Source organism: Uloborus diversus, chromosome 3 (assembly GCF_026930045.1).
Source record: "Uloborus diversus isolate 005 chromosome 3, Udiv.v.3.1, whole genome shotgun sequence".
NCBI lineage: Eukaryota > Metazoa > Arthropoda > Arachnida > Araneae > Uloboridae > Uloborus > Uloborus diversus.
Genome location: NC_072733.1, coordinates 218,115,425 through 218,134,295, shown reverse-complemented (window position 1 = coordinate 218,134,295; position 18,871 = coordinate 218,115,425). Strand labels below are relative to the sequence as shown.

Here is an 18,871-nt window from a genome sequence, read left to right as displayed (position 1 = left end):
CTGTTTTCAGTGAGATAGATACTGCAACAACTGATTAACGATATTATTTTTGATATGGTTAACCATCACATATTTTTCGAACCTTTTTTTGTTCAAATATAAAACACCGAGCTCAAAACATAAACTGCAAAACAGGCAGGGTAAAAATATTGACATCGATGTCGCAAGAATAAAAGTACATTCAGCGGTAAATTAGAGCTCCTTAGCCAATGCTAAAGCAGAAGTACATGAAAATTACCAGACAGCCCAGTTATCACATCCAGAGACTGCAGTTTCCTTCTTATTACAACTCTTCAGTCTGAAACAGTGAATAACCGATTCTGTGTGTATTCTTGACAAAAATTATATTGGTTAAGAATACAACAATACAAAAGGATATGAAAATAATTCAGATAAATTATTTATCCTCAATGATCACATAATTATTATAAATGGAGTAATACGATTTACATTTTTTTTCCGTGAAAATCATGAGCAAAAAATATTTCGACAAACCTCATGCAATGAAAGATCTTCTAACTTAAACCAGGTCACTGAACCACATACGTTAAATGCTGTCGTTTAAAATATTTTGGAATGAAAACATTTATTGAAACTGTAAACTGGATTAAGCTGAAAAAATGCCCCTATTTTTAAAAATAAAATAAAATTAATAACTATTCAGAGCAGCAAGAATTTGTCTCTCTGAGGAGGAGCTTTATCTTAAGCCAAAAAATGAAATCTCGCTAGGATGGCTTTAAAACAAAGGTTGAAGGAAAAATACCGAGCTCCTGTGGAACACTTTTCAGGATTTTTGTATCATTTTGATATTTCAAGTTTCAAATTCAAAGTTAAGTATTCGTTTGAGAATGAATCCCGCTACAACGTGATTCGATTTACGCGAAATGGCTGTAACGCGAGTTTTAGAGCAAACCCAAATTCCTCACCAAAAACAAGTATCGGCTTCGTTATTGATTTCGTAAATAAACTTAGCTAACTTTAGCATCTCTGACAGCGGAGTTTCCCACACCATACACATCGCTATGCTAGTGTATCAAATAACGACTCAGCATTTATTGTTCTCATTCAAAATATCAAAAGTGAAGGGGAATTAACGCGCTGTTTCATCTAAAGTTTGTGAAGACGGAGAAAGTTAAATTTCTCGAAGTAACACAACAATAAGTAGGAGTCAATACAATTCAAAGTGATGAAAAAGTCAAAATTCAGAACTTACTTCAATATTGAAAATTGGAGAGTAAGATCTAAGCAAAGTTAAGGTAAAGGGCCCATTTTTCATTTTTATCATCTACTGTGCGTCAGCTTTAGTGTACAAGCCTGTTTATTTGCTTTTCGCTGCGTCTTATGTATACGTAAAATAATTCTAAGCTTCATCTCTCATTCATTCTTGCTTTCATTCCAACATTTGCCAGCATTGAATCCAAAACGAGTTTCTCATTTCTGCAGATACTGCCGTTTGTCTGCCCACCGCAGAATAGCTCTTGTATTGGGGATTAGAAAGACCAGGAAGCAAATGGAAAGACAATGCGAAGCCAACTGTATTTCAAACTATATTAGATACGAAAAACGATCTGGTCATGGAGCAAAAAGCATCATCATCTTCATTTTTTAAGTCAAAAATATTATTACTGTACCTATTAGACAGTACTATTGCAGTGCAGCATTTCATTATCAATGCATACTGTACGTATCGTGCTGTTTTATTTTAAGTACCTCCCTCCCGTATGATCATTCTTTTCCTGCATCTTAACAATATTTTATATTGAATAAAGCCTTTTTTTTAATACAGTAAAAGTTTAGCTTTTTTTGTACCATCAGAAATAAGTTTCAAGCTCATTCTATTTGATGAGAAATTGATGCAAATGTAAGTCTAGGTGCAATCATTTGCCGGCGATGATTCAAAATCTTGCTTTATCGACTTGCACCACTTTTGCTCTCAACGGCTAATATTTAAATTGAGAAGCGAAAATAATGTAAGTTGACTTTCCGCAAACAAAAATTCGTCTAACATTCGAATTTCGCAAGGCCATGAAAAGCAACACTTTGTGAAATACTGAGCGTGTAGAAATCTCTTTAAAGACATTGTAGTCGCCACGCTTAGAATTGATTCGAAACCCTTCTGATTGGTGCAGCATCTGTCATTATGTTAATGTGTGTTTGAGTGAAGCCATGCGACGAATGGTTTGTCATATTCTGAAAATGACTTGATAATAGAAACGGTAAAAGTAATAAGAAAAACGAGAACGCCCTCTCCCCTGAAAAAACTTGCAATAATGACAAAAGCTATCTCTCGATAATGCCACCAAAAAGGCATCATTAAAATCCAATCTAAACGCGTGTTCACATCGGGCACAAAAGAAGATTTTTTTTACCTTACGTTATCACACTGTTAGATTGTGTTTTGCAAACGGACGTTGAAAAGTTGATTCCTCCCTCTTTCAATGTCTCATTTCCTGTCATTAAACTTATTGTTATTGAGAATATAGGTTTTAATACCCTCATATGGCAGCTGAAAATGGAATTTACTCTTGCAAACAAATTTATTAAATGTCTTATTTTAACTGAACTTGAATTTCGAGAGACACTACGAACCAGAAATGATACAGTCAAGTGCCCATACTTGGGACAGTTTTAACTTTTACCATTTGTAGCTTATTAATCATATGTTTTCCATTCGAATGAAGTATTCTATTTTTAGGATGTGTATTAGTACTTCACTGCAAGACAAAGCATCGATGTGTAGATCTGTCCCTTCAAAAATAAAACAAAAAAATGTTCATTCTCCCAAGTGAAGGACTTAATTTGGGACACTTATTATTTCGACCTTACTTTCATGAATTTAGCAATAGATATTAGTTTGGGACACAACTATCATTTTAAAGAAGATTATTTTAAGAACCAATAAAGAAGAAAAAATTAGATAGAAATAATATAATCCCGTTTTCAATGATTTTAGAACATACACTTGCCTTTATTGAATGTCTCCCCAACCATTCTTAATTCTTTTGAATAATATTTTTGCTTTCCCCTCTATATTTTGAAGCATAAAAGTAATTGGTGAACCCAAATAATTATTAACAGAGCTAATTTTTAGCTCCCCATGTTCCTTATTTCACAAGGTTCCTTTTTTTTTCACATTCATTTCCATTCCTTCATAAGACGTGAACTTCACTACAAATAAATTTGTCTTCTCTATACTTTCACTCATTTCCATTAGTTGAACTAATATATGTAATAGTTTGGTAAAATGTTTTTGCTCATCAATTGATTGAAATTTTTTTAACAATGACAACTGTTCTATCTTGTTATGGCATGACACATTTATTGTCATCAAAATAGCCCTCAGTTTATAAAATTTTGTACCTATACGTTTTGTTAATAGAATTTAACACTTCATTTCTCCAATATTTCTTCTAGACACTCTTTTTGCCTTAGTAACTTGGAACAGTGTCCTAAGTTTGGAGTGTATTTGCAATTTTTCAAATTTATGATTAAATAAGTTCAACTGCATTAGTTGGATGGAAATGAATTTGCCCAAATAAGGCACAGGTACACAGCCGAGATGAACTGTGAAACAAATTCAAACTAAAACTGCTCAGTTAGCGTAGGTAACCAAAGTTGTTTCCACACTTAAAAAACGCTATTTTTTCGAAATTTTCAAAATCATAAAAAAAACTCATAAAGCTGACACATCAAAGTTCAACTCGCATAGCCGCATAAGATAACTATTCCTTTATTCTGTAATATCATTTACTTCTTACTGGTGACATACCAACAGGGGTACCAGCCCTCAAAACTAAATTTGGCAAAATATCAAGAGTTAGGCTACTGTCCCAAGTATAGGCACTTGACTGTACCCATTCATAAAAATAGTTTCAGTTTTCATCACATTAGAATAATGGCTTAGTAGACGGGTCCGGATCTATAAATATTGGGACCCCCTCAAAAAATTAACAGGACCCCTAGCCATCCAACGTATTGCTCTACCTCCTCCTCTCCCGCCCCCAAAATAACCATTTTTTTTTTAACGAATAAGTGTTGTACGTTTTAACTGCTCCGATATTTTTGCTTAAATTTTGCATTTATTTGCTTCAATTTTTTTATTTATTAATTATTTTTATTACCGTTTTAAGGTTTATAACTTACTTGATGAAAACTGTGTTGGGTTTTTTGTATCTTGAATTTTGGAAACTCATTTTATTCATAAGTTATGTCAGCAAGAAAAGAAGTCTACCATAACTTTAATCTGTCCCCCGTCTTCTCTTCGCTTACGTTACTTAAGTAATATGTGTTGAGTTTAAAAGTTTCCTCAAATTTTTATCAAAAAATTACACAAATATTTTCAACTGTTAAAGCTTGAGCATAGATTTTTTTTTCTGGTGTCTTGGGAGCCTTTGAGCCGTAGTTCTCCTCCCCGTACCGTGGGTACATAGCGAGTCTATTCAGAGTCGTACCATTTGCAATTGTTTCACCGTCTTGTGTTGATGGAGTCGATTCTTACTGGTGGCTCTACTCAGCGAGCATTTTGCATTCAACTTTCAATATAATCCTGTTCCAGATGGAAACCAGCTGATTTGTGCATCACATGACTTCCTTTTACTCCAATTTAATGTCATTTTCTCATTATTGGCAGTTTTAATATAATTCAATAGTTTACTCTCTAAATATCACCAACAGTGGCCAAATTGAAACCAGATTTAAAAAAAAAAAAATTTTTTAATCGCCAAATTTGTCGCCAAGTTGGCGACAAAACTTGGTGACCAAAAGATTGGCGATATATCGCCAAGTGTCCGCCAAATTATAACACCACATCAGTTTACATCGAAATTAACAATGATTTCCCCCAAAAAAGGGGGAAAAGACCCCCTTGGAGCATACGATTGCAACATAAAAGGAAGGTGCTCAACTAGACCCAACTAGGAGTCAACGTACCAAATTTCAACTTTCTAGGACATTCCGTTCTTGACTTATGCGACATACATACACACATATGCACATATACATACAGACGTCACGAGAAAACTCGTTGTAATTAATTTAGGGATTGTCAAAATGGATATTTCGGGTGTCTGTACGTTTCTAGGCACATATCCACGTGTGGTCGGGTTGAAAAAAAAAAACTCAACATTCATTTGGGGGTGAGCAAAATGGAAATTAAGGCCGATTTTTGGGTAAAAACTTTTTCGCGAATACTTCAAAAGGAAGTAAAAACTATTCGGGCTTGGGTGTCAAACTTTAGTACGACAAAATTCGACTACTGCACGTAGGCGGCTGGTACACCAATTGTGGGGGTTAGGGGGCGTGGCCCCTGAAGCTTTTTTTTTTTTTTTTTTTGAGAACATATCACTGACTTTTAATATTCCGGATTTAATAACTTCTAAAAATGTGTAATCTAGCATCAGAAATCGGGACAGATGACCACCGCAGACATTGCCCTTCCATTTTATAGTTCCATTCTTATGAAATAAGATGAGAAATGCTCACTTATTTGAATTTTTAATTTTTATGTTCGTGAAGTAAATCAATCCACCCAATGAAAAATCTGTTTTGAATGAATCATTCATTTTTATTTCTGAAAAGTGAGGTTTACTTCGCCACTGTGTCATCACCGTTGATCAGGTTGCGTTGATCAGAGGAGCCGTTGATCAGAGGAGCCCAAAAGTGTTAGTGTCACTTTTGGGCTCCTCTGTTCATTCGTGAAATAACGTGCATTTTAAGTTTTAATCGAAATCGTTTCCGATTCGAAATGGTGGTTTTCGTGTTAATCCATCTTTACTCTGAGCAAGGATTTTCTCTCTCAGGAAAAGAGAGTCTCTTGAGTCTCAAGGAACTCTGAGCAAGGATTCAAGGTACATGAGGCTGTTTGGAGCCGTTAAGACTTTGGTTGTAAGCGATTTTTGAATTAATTTTTTTGGCATGCCACACTTGCTTATAATATCGCGTTATGTTATTATGATAGAAAAAATTGCTTAGGCAATTTTATGACATTTCAAACAAAGCATGCAAACGAGTCATTTAACAATGATGAAATTGAAAGCAACGTATATTGGCTCTCATGAAAAGGATTAAAAGTTGCAGCTCTAGAGCAATAGCTGCTTTCTCTTTTCTTTTTTCACCGTAACCTGGATTTTTCTAGATATTGAACTGGTTGAAAATTTGAATGTATGAACATAAACGATCTTCGTTCAAGATTCGTACTGCATTGCGTTTAAAGGGGAAAAAAGGGTAGCTTTATAAACCGGAGAACATTTTTAAACTAAGAAATTTATTGCATGAAATGATTTGAGAATGTTTTATAATTGTTTCTCCGCAAAATTCAGTTTGCTTCCTGTAACAAACCCAGTTTTCCCCATTTGCTAACAAATGAACGTTAGATTTTTTGATCCGACCGAGAGTTGTTGGGAGCAATAGTGGTGTAAGTTAATTGTGTATAAACTCATCGAAAATGAGTTTAAACCTCATTCTACTTGATGCGAAAGTGGTTCAGTATAGGTTCACCCATTTGCCGATAGACAGTCATCGTAAAACGGAACAGTAACCGGTGTTCTGCGCCTAAGTGGCTACTCAACCACTCAAAATCTTGGTTTATTGACCTACACCACTTTTTCTTATTTTTCGGACTAATAGAAATCTGAAGATTTCTGAACTTTTAGCAAATTAATCAATGTACCACCCAACTATAGCTCATTTGAAAAAGTTGCATCTCTGAAAGAGTTACTCCCGTAAATTGAAAGTTATCGATAATACTCTTGTATATAAAGTTAAGTAGAAAATATGCCGCTAAAAATGGAATCAAATAATATTTCATTTAGGCTTGGATGGAAAGCAATATAAAGAGTTTATTTTTGGAACATATGTCTCATTGGTTGAGTGGTACGACACAAAAAAATCGTAATTTGATTTCTGCTCAGTACGAATTTAAATAATAAATTTTATTTCACAAAAAGAAAAATGAATAAAATGAACGTGACGTTAGAAAATGAACAAAATTTATCTCGAAAGAAAATGACAGAATACCGTCCTCTAAATCATTTCCAATTCTACAAAAATAAAGAACAAAATAGTAAGTACCCTGAAATAGTGCATTCATTAAATCGAAATACAGTACCTCCAAGTATGGTATAGTCGCGGGTGAAATAAAACAATACATGATTTCGAATGTACAAAATATGAAAGTAGTATCAAATTATGAAAAAGAATAAAGATAAATAAATAACTTAAGAAATAAAATTAGTAGGAGAACTATAAAATAAATATGATGGTTCAAAAAAACGGTCGTTCATTTTTAAGCACGAAACTACTTTCAACTTACTATAATGTTTGATAATTTACCAAAATTTGTCTTAAGTGTATGTATATGTTTATTACTGCTTTATAAGTAAAAGTAAAATACGTACTTATAGGTTTCAATAATTTTTACAGAGGTAATATTTTTTTTTATAATTTTCTATCGAATAGGTTAAATGTCAGTAGACATCTCACATATAGTTGCATTTACAAAATACATTTCATTAAAAAAAAATGCTTTTGGAAGTGAGGCCAGTTTAGCCCTTATTTTACACAAATTCGCTTTACATTTACAATTGTAGTGGGTGTCCCACTTCCTCCTTCGTACGGGTTATGTGGAACACCCATCGATTTTTTCAAAAAATCGTTAAATATATTTCAAGCATTATATAATGATGAACTTTTGCTTATTAAGTCCAAGATAAAATGTGAATAGATGAAAAATGTTGTGTTTCAAATAGTTAGTATGTGGCTTCCAAAACGAAAAAAGGGGTCTCGTTTACTCTAAGCAACCTTATATGAAGTTTGAGGAGCTCCAAGCAATAATCTCTGTGCAATCGGTGGCTTCGAAATTTAGGGATGGAATGACAAAGTTTCTGATGACGAAACATATTTTCAAAACCTTTTGAAAGCTCTATCATCAAAAACCTTGGACATCAATAAGTTTTCGGCAAGCGCAATAAGAGTTTCTTTCAATGTCAACTTGTTTCAGGTTTTTCAATCAAGTATTCCCAGGTTTGAATTGTTTTGTAAACATGAATGGGATCTTCCGTGAAGTTTTTGCAGTTTTTTATTTCAAACCAGACTGGCATATAACATTTCAAGGTAAAAGTAACAACGTCTGTGCACAAAGTGCTTGAATTTAAAAAGCAAAGAGCTGCTCAATTTTAAATGCTGTAAAGGCAGACCGAAATATGGATTTGACCCCTGAACCCTTCTAGCTATACGAAGAGGAAGTTTGAAATTTTCATTTTTTTTCAAGTACAGTCGACTCCCGCTAAAACGCGATTCGACTTACGCGAAATTTTCGCGAACCAAGAATTTTAGAGCTAACGCGAATTTTTCGCGCACAACTCGAACTTTTTTGGAAGGAAGTATCAGTTTCGTTATTGGCTACTAAGTATTGATTTCATTTAATGTTATTACATTCCTTTAAGCATCACTGACAGCCGAAGTTCCCACATCAAACTAGTCTAGTGCATCAAATAACCACTCAGCATATTTCATTTATTTATTTTTTTTCATTCTAAACATAAAAGTTGATGAAATATGATGGCACCTTAGCGCCACTTTTATCTAAAGTTTGTGAAGATGGGGGAAAAAAGAAAGTTTCCGATATTTTTTTTTTTTTTTTTTGAGTCTAAAAGATTCTCGATATGCTTGAACAACTACAAAACGTCAACGGTAGCAGAACACTCAGTATGAGTGACTCTTCCATACGTACAATTAAAAGTCAAAACGAAAAAATATCCTTAAAAGTTCAGAACTTAGTTTCATTCATTTTGTGCACCTTAAAGTATTTCATGTTGAATAACAGTTTTTTATTTTTTTAAATACAGTAAAAGTTCAGTTCCTTAGGCAAGAAACTGTGGAATGCTTTAGAGCTGTTTGAGGGGCGTTTTTTAGTGTCTAAAAATATTTGGCATGCTTTAAAAAATTTGTACGCACGTATTTTTCCACAACGCGAAATTTCGACTTACGCGAGGAGTTTTGGAACGCATCCCTCGCGTAAGTCGAATTCGACTGTACAATATTTTTAAAATAGGGAAACACTCTTTAAAATGATAACTTACTTGTGATGTATTAAGGAAGTGATGGCGCTCCCACAAAAACACCTTAGAGAAATAATATCCTATGATCTTTGAATTAAAAAAATGGCCTCTCAGGTTAGGAGCGCCATTTATTACCCTCCTCATTTCCTTGGCATCTTTTTAAACGAGAATGTCATCGAAACGGTGAAGTCAACTATTAGAATCTAACAGCGAGTGCCATTAAGAAAGATATAAAAGTAAAGCGTCTTTCAAGTATGTCACGCTTACCGTGATCTCGCTTAAATAATGATGCTACTTCTTAGATCGTTTCTTCAGCCTGAGATCTTCGACAAATACGAGCCCTAATAAAAACAACTAATGATACGGTATCCTTATTTGTGTTTGGGTAAGCTGCTCAAATAACCGCTCTATTTTAACGATGCTAATGATTTGATGGCAAAACTGTTGAATTAAGATGAGGGCTTGCGTAATTGATGGTGTGGAATCGGAGAAAATTTTCCCGTTTATTATTACGCCACGTCGCACATACGAATATTTGGCCAACAAATGCGGACAGAAACCAAAATCCTATAAAAGTTCTTTCAAACCTACTTTAGTTTAAGTCAGATATAATAACTGTTCTATCGAAGGACAACAGTAAAAATCTCTCCTGCTGCTTCCCCGTTGCTGTCGGAACTTAGACATTGTTGGAATTTTGTAGTAAGTTACCGCCCTAAAGCCAGGGCTAAGGCAGAAATACAGTCGAACCTCCATGTATCGAACTTCCACATATCAAAATTTTCTATATATCGAAATCCCAAAAAATTTCTATGTTCATTACATAGAAAAATTGTTTCTATATATTGAAAAAATCTCTATATATCGAATTTTTTTCGAGACATTCGTAGATTTTTTTTTCCACCTTTAACTGTTTGTCTCACGAAAACTGAAGGTTATGGGAGAAAATTATGTTCACTAAACGCTGCTACGAAACTCAGAAGGAATCTGGGGTTGAGGGGGTGTGTAGATAGGTCGTTGTTTCGGTCTGGAGTTCTTAAATTCCCTCAAATTTATTTCAAATCTTAGTTTTAACCAGTAGCACTGTAAAATCAGTTTCAAGTTACCCCCCTTTTCTCTATTGATTATCATTCCTCTTCTTTTTAGCTTCAGTAAAAATCATTCTAGTTAGGTAGAATGATTTTTTACTTTTCTCTCGATTACATTGTCAAAACAAAAATCCCCCTTATGTTGCGGATCAAGTTGAATTGCGGAAGAATGAAGATGTATGAAAGCGCAAAATTGTGTAATTTATGTTAATTTTTTAATTATTAATTTTCATTTAATCCGATGCTCGTATAAATTAGAAATAGGGTTTCATACACAAAATTTAGCTTTAATTTTAATGTTTTAGAAGATTTGTATGATAAAATAATTTAAACATATCGAAATTTCTATATATCGAATTTTTTTCCGGCAATTTGCTACTTCGATATATAGACGTCCGACTGTACTTAAAATACATCGCCAACTCATCTGAGCTGCAAATTTTAAGAGCAATATTTTAAGTATTGTTGAAATTGTTCGTCTTTGTTTTCGACGTTTTTTTTTTTTCGTTATTCTATTTGAATGGGATAGGATTTAGTAAAACAAACTTTTGAATACGAATAGGGAGGTATGTAGCTCGATTTAAAATCCTGTCTTGTTGAATCACATTAACAGTTGTCATTTTCTTACTGTAAGAAAGTAAGTCAACATTGGGTATTTCTTTTTACCTCAAGTTTTTAGACATTAAGGTTTTTGTTTCATTTACCGGGCTTTTCTCATGGGCATCCAATTTTGACTGTCTGCTTTGATATTCTGTAAAACACTTCCGTCATTTTGCTTTTAAGGAGCTTAAAGCAGGTGAGTAAAAAAGGCGTGTTTTCTTGCTTCTTTATAGATTCATCTGATACTCGAATCTTTTAAAAGAATAGAATTATCATGAGGGAATTGAATGCCATTATAGTGGATAAAAAGTTGACACTGTCAGAAGAAAACCGATCGACTGCTCGGTCACTGTCGAAATCTTTGAGTTTTCATGATAAGTTTGATTGATTTGAACTGATATTTTGAAAGTGAAACACATCAAACAGAAGGATGAAAGAAAAAGTTATCAATTTTTGAGCAATCAAGATGATTGCTTATGCTTCAGTTTAGTGGCACCCACAACAGGAAGGTCAAACTGACTACAATCCTATTTATGTATGCGTAAAATAATTCCAAGCAAAAGGTTATAATTATTTCAGATTTAATAAATGAAAAAAAATAAAATTTTTGTATAATGATGAATTTGCTTTTTTTTATTTTTAAATATGAGAAAAGTAAATACATTCATTCGTCTGCTTCCTGGTATTTTTAGTGTTTGTTATTAATAATATAATTTATTAACTAATGTTGAGTTATTGTTCAATAATTTATTTTTTACTGTTTTTCGTTCCCGACAATTCATAAAATCAAAAGAATAAGTTTGACGGCGTGTTGGAGTATGATATGAGAAAGGTGGGCTTTCAATCTTGCCCCCCTCCCCTTTTAAAAACTAACGCTACGTGATTATTCAATATTTTAAATTTTTTTGAGCAATCACGATTGCTTATTGCTTTTATTTGACTGTTTTGAGGTCCTATCATTTTATTTTCCCTCCAGCACCCTCCGCAGCATCACCGTCGACCGGCTCCTCACGATGCTGCATCTCTAGCGAAAACCGCCTCCTGGTTTCGTCAATATCCTAAACTTACACGCATACATACACGCACGTACACAGACACACACACACATATACATATATACACCTACACACACAAACACATACATACACCTACACACATACACAAACACATGCATACACCTACCCACATACACAAACACACACACACCTACACACTCACATACACACAACTACCCACACACTCATGCCTTTACACAGACACAAACACACATGCCTACACACACACACACATACCCCCTACACATAAACGCACATACCCCCCCCCCACACACACGAACACACACGCCTACATACACACACACTCGTGATTGCGAAAAACATAATTTGAATTCAATACGTCAAAATTATTTTTTTTTTTTCCAACAATTGATAAATCAATAAAATATGCTCATTTTGACCTCTAACTTCGTAAAGAGATAAACTTTTCGTGTTCACATATCCCTTTTCCTCGACTATCTGCTCAAAAAATAATCATATAACTTTCAGTTTTATGTCTCGTGACATCGGAAGTTCAACCCACTTGTTTTTACATAAAATTTGAAATTCTCTCAAGAGTCGATCAATGATTTTGAAAAATCAACCAATGGACCTCGACTGCAGAAAATACGTTACATATGCGACGCCACTGAAGCAAAAGGTAAATTTTCGTCTTTAATGCATTTTTAGCATAAAAACATACAAGGATGTATGATAAGTCAAACACAGGGTTGGACATTTTGCCACGACATTGAAAAAAAAAAAAAAAAACACGCAAAAATGGAAACACTGGCAAAAACAGAATTACAAAGAAATATGAAATATTCGTTACCTATAAATTAGGGTTTGGGAATAATATAGGGGAGGGTGGGCCAAAATAAGGCAATTTAAATTCAAAAATAAATACAATTCTGAAAACTACCACTACCTAAGAGGAGTAAACCTAACCAAAATGCTTCCCAGAATTCCTAGTTCCATGCTGTTCTATGCTTTTGTTTTGTAGAAAAAAAAAGTTACTGTTTGGACACACTGAAAGTTATTTGGATAATTTCATGCATCTATCATAATCTTGAAAAACATCAACAAATAAGATAAATGTTGTAAAGGGTGTCCCAAAATTAACGCAAGATTTGAATTTGCCTCCATTTTTGCAATAAATGGTTGGCAACCCTGAAAAAAGAACAATTTGACAGCTGAGAGTTTAGGGTAATCAAAAATGGAGCGTTGTACGATACAATAACGCGCTTTCATTATTGAACAATTGTTTCAAAAATAATGAAAGTTGAGGCTGGTCAAGCAGTTACTGTTATTGGCGCTCGGTATCGCAACACGGTAATGCACGGGTGGTTGTGGGCTTGTTGACATAGACCTTTCAATTCAAATAGCCCCATAAGAAGAAATTTAAAAATGTTAAATCACACGATCATTAAATCACACCGAAATGAGAGCGTACGCGACCAGGAAATGCCTTATGCAGTCATTGAAATGTTTCACTCTCTCTAGCTGTATGGTACAATAACACCCCATTTTTACTAACCCTAAACTCTCAACTGTCAAATTGTTCTTTTTTCATGGCTGCCAACAATTTATGGAAAAAATGGTGGCAAATTCAAATCTTGCGTTAATTTTGGGACACCCTTTAGTTTATGTTCTTACTGACACTTTAATCTTCTATTATCCAGCTATATTATTTTTAACTCATGGTTTATTTTGATGATATGAAGTAAAAATCTTTACTTTGTTGTTTGGGCCACAATGAGACAAATATTTTGGGCCATAATGAGATGTCTCATTGTGGCCCAAGCAGCAGTAAGCAAGTGTAGAATACTTATCTACTTCTTGTTTTAGTTTAAAAAAAAGAAATTTAACAATAAAAAATAGGCCTGATTTAAAAATATTTATATTTTAACTTATTATTACAAGTGAACTTTTTATTATACTACACAGCTTTGTACAAAACAAAACTAGAAACCAATTAGTTGTTGATAAGGTTGCCAAACATGGTACTTATTTCAAAGCACTTTATAATTACAATTAATATTTGTATAAAATAATTAGCTAAGTTAATTATCAATTAATGTTTGGCATTTATTACTTTAAGATTCAAAAAACAGGAGAAGAATAATGTTTTTTTTTTGCTTAATCTAATTAAAATTGTTTCGAATGTAAGAAAAAAACAGTTTTAAACATTTAAAATATGCTTTAACACACAGGACCTTGAAACCATCAAATTTGTGAAGAAAAATATTTTCATTGGAATTGTGGAAAGTTAGTCTGTATCACGTGGTATTGTAATTTTTTTGTTGTAATTTGTTTAATAACTCTGTACTGCATCAAGTTTATTTAATAAACTAGCTAAAGGTACTTATTTTGCAAACTTTAGTTGAAAATACAGTGATTATTCAGCTGTCCCATTGTGTCCCTACTTCAAACCTTCAACCTCCTTCCTTGTGTCCCTGCATCAAAGTGGCCCATCACTGGGCCACAATGAAACACTTTTCATCAATTTTATAAAACCTCATAACTTTTTTTTCCTGACATTAAATTAGGTTAATTTTGTGCAGGATAGGGGAAAAGGGGGGCACATGTGAGCACGAGGCACATGTGAACATGGTATGTTTTACTAGGATAACGTCAAGCAAAAAAAAAAAATGAAAAAATTATCTAGTAATAGTAACAGCCCTAGTTCTTGACCAAAATTTCAGAGCAAAGAACCAGTTTATGTTCCTGTGGTAACAGCTTCTTTGTTTTAGCAGAGGCTGATGTACTTTTATCACCGTCTTCTTCGTGTAAAAACATATTTTAAACTAACTAATAAGCTAAAAGCAGGGCCGGATTAAGGATTTCGGGACCCATAGACATTAGATGTGTTGGGGCCCCTCACACGTGTATTTTATTATAATCTCATATATTATTTCTCTAGCCTGTATTTCTGTCACCACGCAAATCCTTCATCAAATTTCATATAGCTTACCCCGCATCTTAAAACTTATAGTTTTAGGTTCTGACTACAATTTTAAGTATTACCAATAATGTTTATTAACAATTAATACAGTAACTAAAAGGGAACTCCATTTTTTTACTTTTTCCTTTCTTTCCTTTTTTTTTAATCGAAATTAAATTTTTTTCTTACATATTTTCAACTTTTAGATTTCTCCGGGGCCCCTCAGAACCTCGGGGCCCCTAGGCAACTGCCTACATTGCCTATTTAGTAATCCGGCCCTGGCTAAAAGTAATTATTGCAAACCATTACATGAACATTCACGTAAATGTATGCCAATGTTTAAATTTTGTAATTAAATTAAAAATTCTTTATTTTTGAAAATTAGTTCTAAAGTAGATGCCGGGGCACTTGTGAACGCAACATGTGAACATCTCCCATATCCTCTCCGCAAATATAAATATTAGTGTAGGCTTATTATAAGTGTTAAAAGAGATGTAGGGATTTATAACTTTGTTTTGCTGCAATCAGTTTGTAAATTTATTGTTAATTATTATTACATACTTACTAATTATTTACTTTATTATTTCTTATTTTTTAATTCGTTAATTACTAAATAGTTGGCTTAAAATTTAGTGGTACGTAATATTTGCAGGTAAAATAAAGACAAAATATTTCCCTTTAACTAAAAACTGAAGTTTAGAATTTTTTTTAAATTCATCATCATATTCTGTATGAAACTTAAACACATTATACTATAACAAGAATATAGTTTACATAATACAATATTCTTTCTATAGTGTAGTCTTGTAAGATTTTTTCTTGTCGATTTATTGATTACAACATACTAAATGAAACTTTAAAATTTGACAGTGAGCAGAGTTCGATAATTCAGGAAAAATATTTTCTTAATGACAGCTAGTGTTCAATTCAAACTGACACAGTATAGGTTAGTGATGTTCAGGATATCCGTATCCGTATCCGCGGATATCCGAGAGAAAATAAAGATCTGTATCCGTATCCGTTACTTTTTTGACGGATCTTAAACGGATCATTTCTATTCTAAAAAAGTTTAAATATTTGAATAAAAGACTCTTAAATACCGTTTAAATTAGGTTTTATTCCCTATTTGAATAATAAGGTATAATTTCAGAAGCCAATTTGTTCCTCCCCCCCCCCGGTTGCACCGGATATATTTATTAAAAACCGACTTGACGTTTTTCATAATTATGGTAGTAAAAATTTGCCCGTACATTAAAAATGATGGCCCTAGTTGAAAGAACGAAGTTTTCTGCGTTTGATATTTATTTGAAACTTCCAACTTATATACAGAAGGAGCTATAATCGTGTTAAGTAAATTTTAAATACAATTCTAAGCCTTTATACGCGTGATTGGTAGCGATTTCATAGACGGAAGAGAAAGAGCTCAATGATTTAAAATTTTTACTTGCTGTCAGTTCATAATTGTTAACAAATGTGTGTTCTGACCCTCGAAATTCATTTTAATATGAGGTCGTTCTCTGGGACATGTTTTGTTCTTTTAATTTTTAATTTAATATTAGTTTTTGTTATTGATTTGGGGTTTCTGATATTGTTCATTTTTGTTTTCTCGGAGAAAAAAGGGAGACAACTTTTGTTTGTAAAGGTATTCCCGGCTCTGTATTTCGTCGGTCGGAGTAAGTTCGGTGGAATGGGTCAGCGCTGCATTTATACTGAAATGAAATGCGAAAAATTGTTTCTAGCCTGTCCAGTAGCAGGTTTACACTCTTGCTCCTGTATCCTACATTTACCGAGTAAGCTAGAAATAATTTTTCACAATCCATCCAAGCATTGATGCAGCGCTGGCCCATTCCTTCCAACTCTCCCTCAATTTTAACAGAGATTTCTTTAAAGAGTAAATCACAGTCTTGATTATATTTTTGCCGCAGTTGACATTTTTTGAAGGAACTGCCATCATTCTGACGGGAATACATTCGTAACAAATTTTACACTTGGACAAATGAATTGGGTAAAAAAAAAGAAAAAGGTATCCGTATCCGCGGATCTTGGCACTGATGATCCGGATCCGTATCCGTATCCGCGTATCTACTTTTTTAACGATCCGGCACATCACTAGTATAGGTTACAAACCCTTGAAATGTAATTGGTATATGCGTATATGCTTCATTATATCGAGTTTTTTGTTGAAATATGTTGCTCGTCCTGCATTTTTCGATCGTGTTCAAATGTGCCCCAAGCTTGTTCACATCTGCCCCCCTGCAGGGGCACATGTGAATTATTGAAAATATTTTTTAAAAAATCCATAAAGTATAGAAACAATATTTTTAAAATTCTGAAAATATTCCATGGCACAAAAACTATTGTCATGGAGACCCTTTTTCTGTGGGGAATTGAAAATATTTTCTGAGAAATAAGGAAACGAAAAAAAAAATGTTTACATGTGCTCCCTTTTCCCCTACTATAATTTGATACCTTCAATGCAATCAAGTATGTTTCTATGCTTTAGAACTCACCAATATACGTAAAATGAAAAATATGTGTTTTTTGTCTCATTGTGGCCCATCCTCCCCTAAATACACTAAATAAATAAATTTTATTATTAATTATATTTATTTATAAATTGAAAAATCTGCATTTAGTAGAAGCAATCATTTTAAATCTCCCCTACAACGTGTAGCAATATGATGAAATAAATATTTCTCATTCCTTTAATAATAAAACTTGGGATAGGTAAATTTATTAAAAATTAGGCTTGCCACCTTTTTGAGAAAGGTGGAACAAAACGGTCAAAACCTGACCAAAATATTTTTGCCAATATTTCCCAAAGTATCAAACATAGATGTGCTTTATTAACGAGGATTGCATACATAGCTAGTTTGATATTAAAGTAATTTTTAACTTTATATTCTAACTAGCTGTACCCGACGCGCGTTGCTACGCCAACAAAAAAATACATCATTATACTGATTTTCATGACAATCGGTTGAACGGGGCAGAAGTTGCTACTCTGCAGTGCCACCTGGTGGCGAGTGGCTTCAATGAGCATATTATGCACCTTCTCCGTAGAAAAATACATATATGTAGCAATTTTCATAATAATCGGTCCAGGTATCAAGTGAAGTCGTGACTATACTCAAATTTTGTACTCACGCAGTTTGCGAGATCAATCCATCGCTAAAAATATCAAATAGAAAAAGTTTTAAATCCCCCCGTTGCATGAAAAGCCATAAAACAATAAAGAAAGAATTTATTTGTTCAAACTCAAGAAAAATGGCTTCTTATCAATGAGATCTTTCACGCGAATTAATTTCTGCAGCCGATCATTTTATTCGTATTTATCCAATGGATTGTGACTTAAATTGGAATAAAAAAGGAACTATCGATCGGATTTTTTTCGAACTGGTCTATAAACATTCCCAGTATCAAAAATAACAAACGGTGAAAGTTTCAGCCAAATCTGCCGGGTAGTTTTTGAGTTCATGGATGACATACAAACATTCATTTTTATATATATAGATGCAGTGGACGCGGGTTCATGGAATCAACCGCTTTAATGAATCCAATTGTCAAAAACAGAATAAAATTCAGCTTTATTGAATTAGCCGCTTTATGGAATCAAAATTGCTTAGAAGAAATGTGATTCATATACACGGAAGCCCTGTACTTTTAATTGTTTTGAAAACAAAGAACATTCAATTGCATCAAAGAAATAATAATCCACATGTTAAGTTTTTACTGTTCAAGTAGAATGCCTTTCTCATTAATGCTATGGATGCAGAACAAAAGAAGGTGAAGAGAAAGTTCACTGACTTTTTGTTTTCACTGTTAAACTGTCGTAACTGTTAAATAACAAATTCTAATCTTTTAGTTCATTTTTAGAAGAGAAGTAATGCAAATTTCGCAATGCCATCAGAGTAATAAAAATTTGTAAAGATAAACTACCATTAAAGAGCGAAACAAATTTAAAAAATAGTGCAGCTCATATTAAACTCTATATTTTTATACTTGAAATTGTTTCATAAAACAGCTTAAACTTTATTCAAATTTAGTTGAATTTTGTACATCAAACATTAAGCAAGTTTTAAAACATTTTGGTTAGTATTACAAACTCGCAGTACCCACACGGCGATGCCCGTGCTACGAATTTAAAGGAAA

At 33.3% G+C, this 18,871-nt stretch overlaps 1 protein-coding gene across 1 annotated transcript in view; it reads right to left on the bottom strand.

The window, feature by feature from the left end:
- LOC129218596 (homeobox protein aristaless-like) overlaps positions 1-9,087 on the bottom strand; it is a 279,444-nt gene extending 270,357 nt beyond the window's left edge. Inside the window, exon 1 of the mRNA XM_054852914.1 lies at positions 9,078-9,087. The gene's annotated coding sequence lies outside the window, so the exon portion shown is untranslated. The remainder of the gene's footprint in view (positions 1-9,077) is intronic.
- Positions 9,088-18,871: the final 9,784 nt, after the last annotated feature.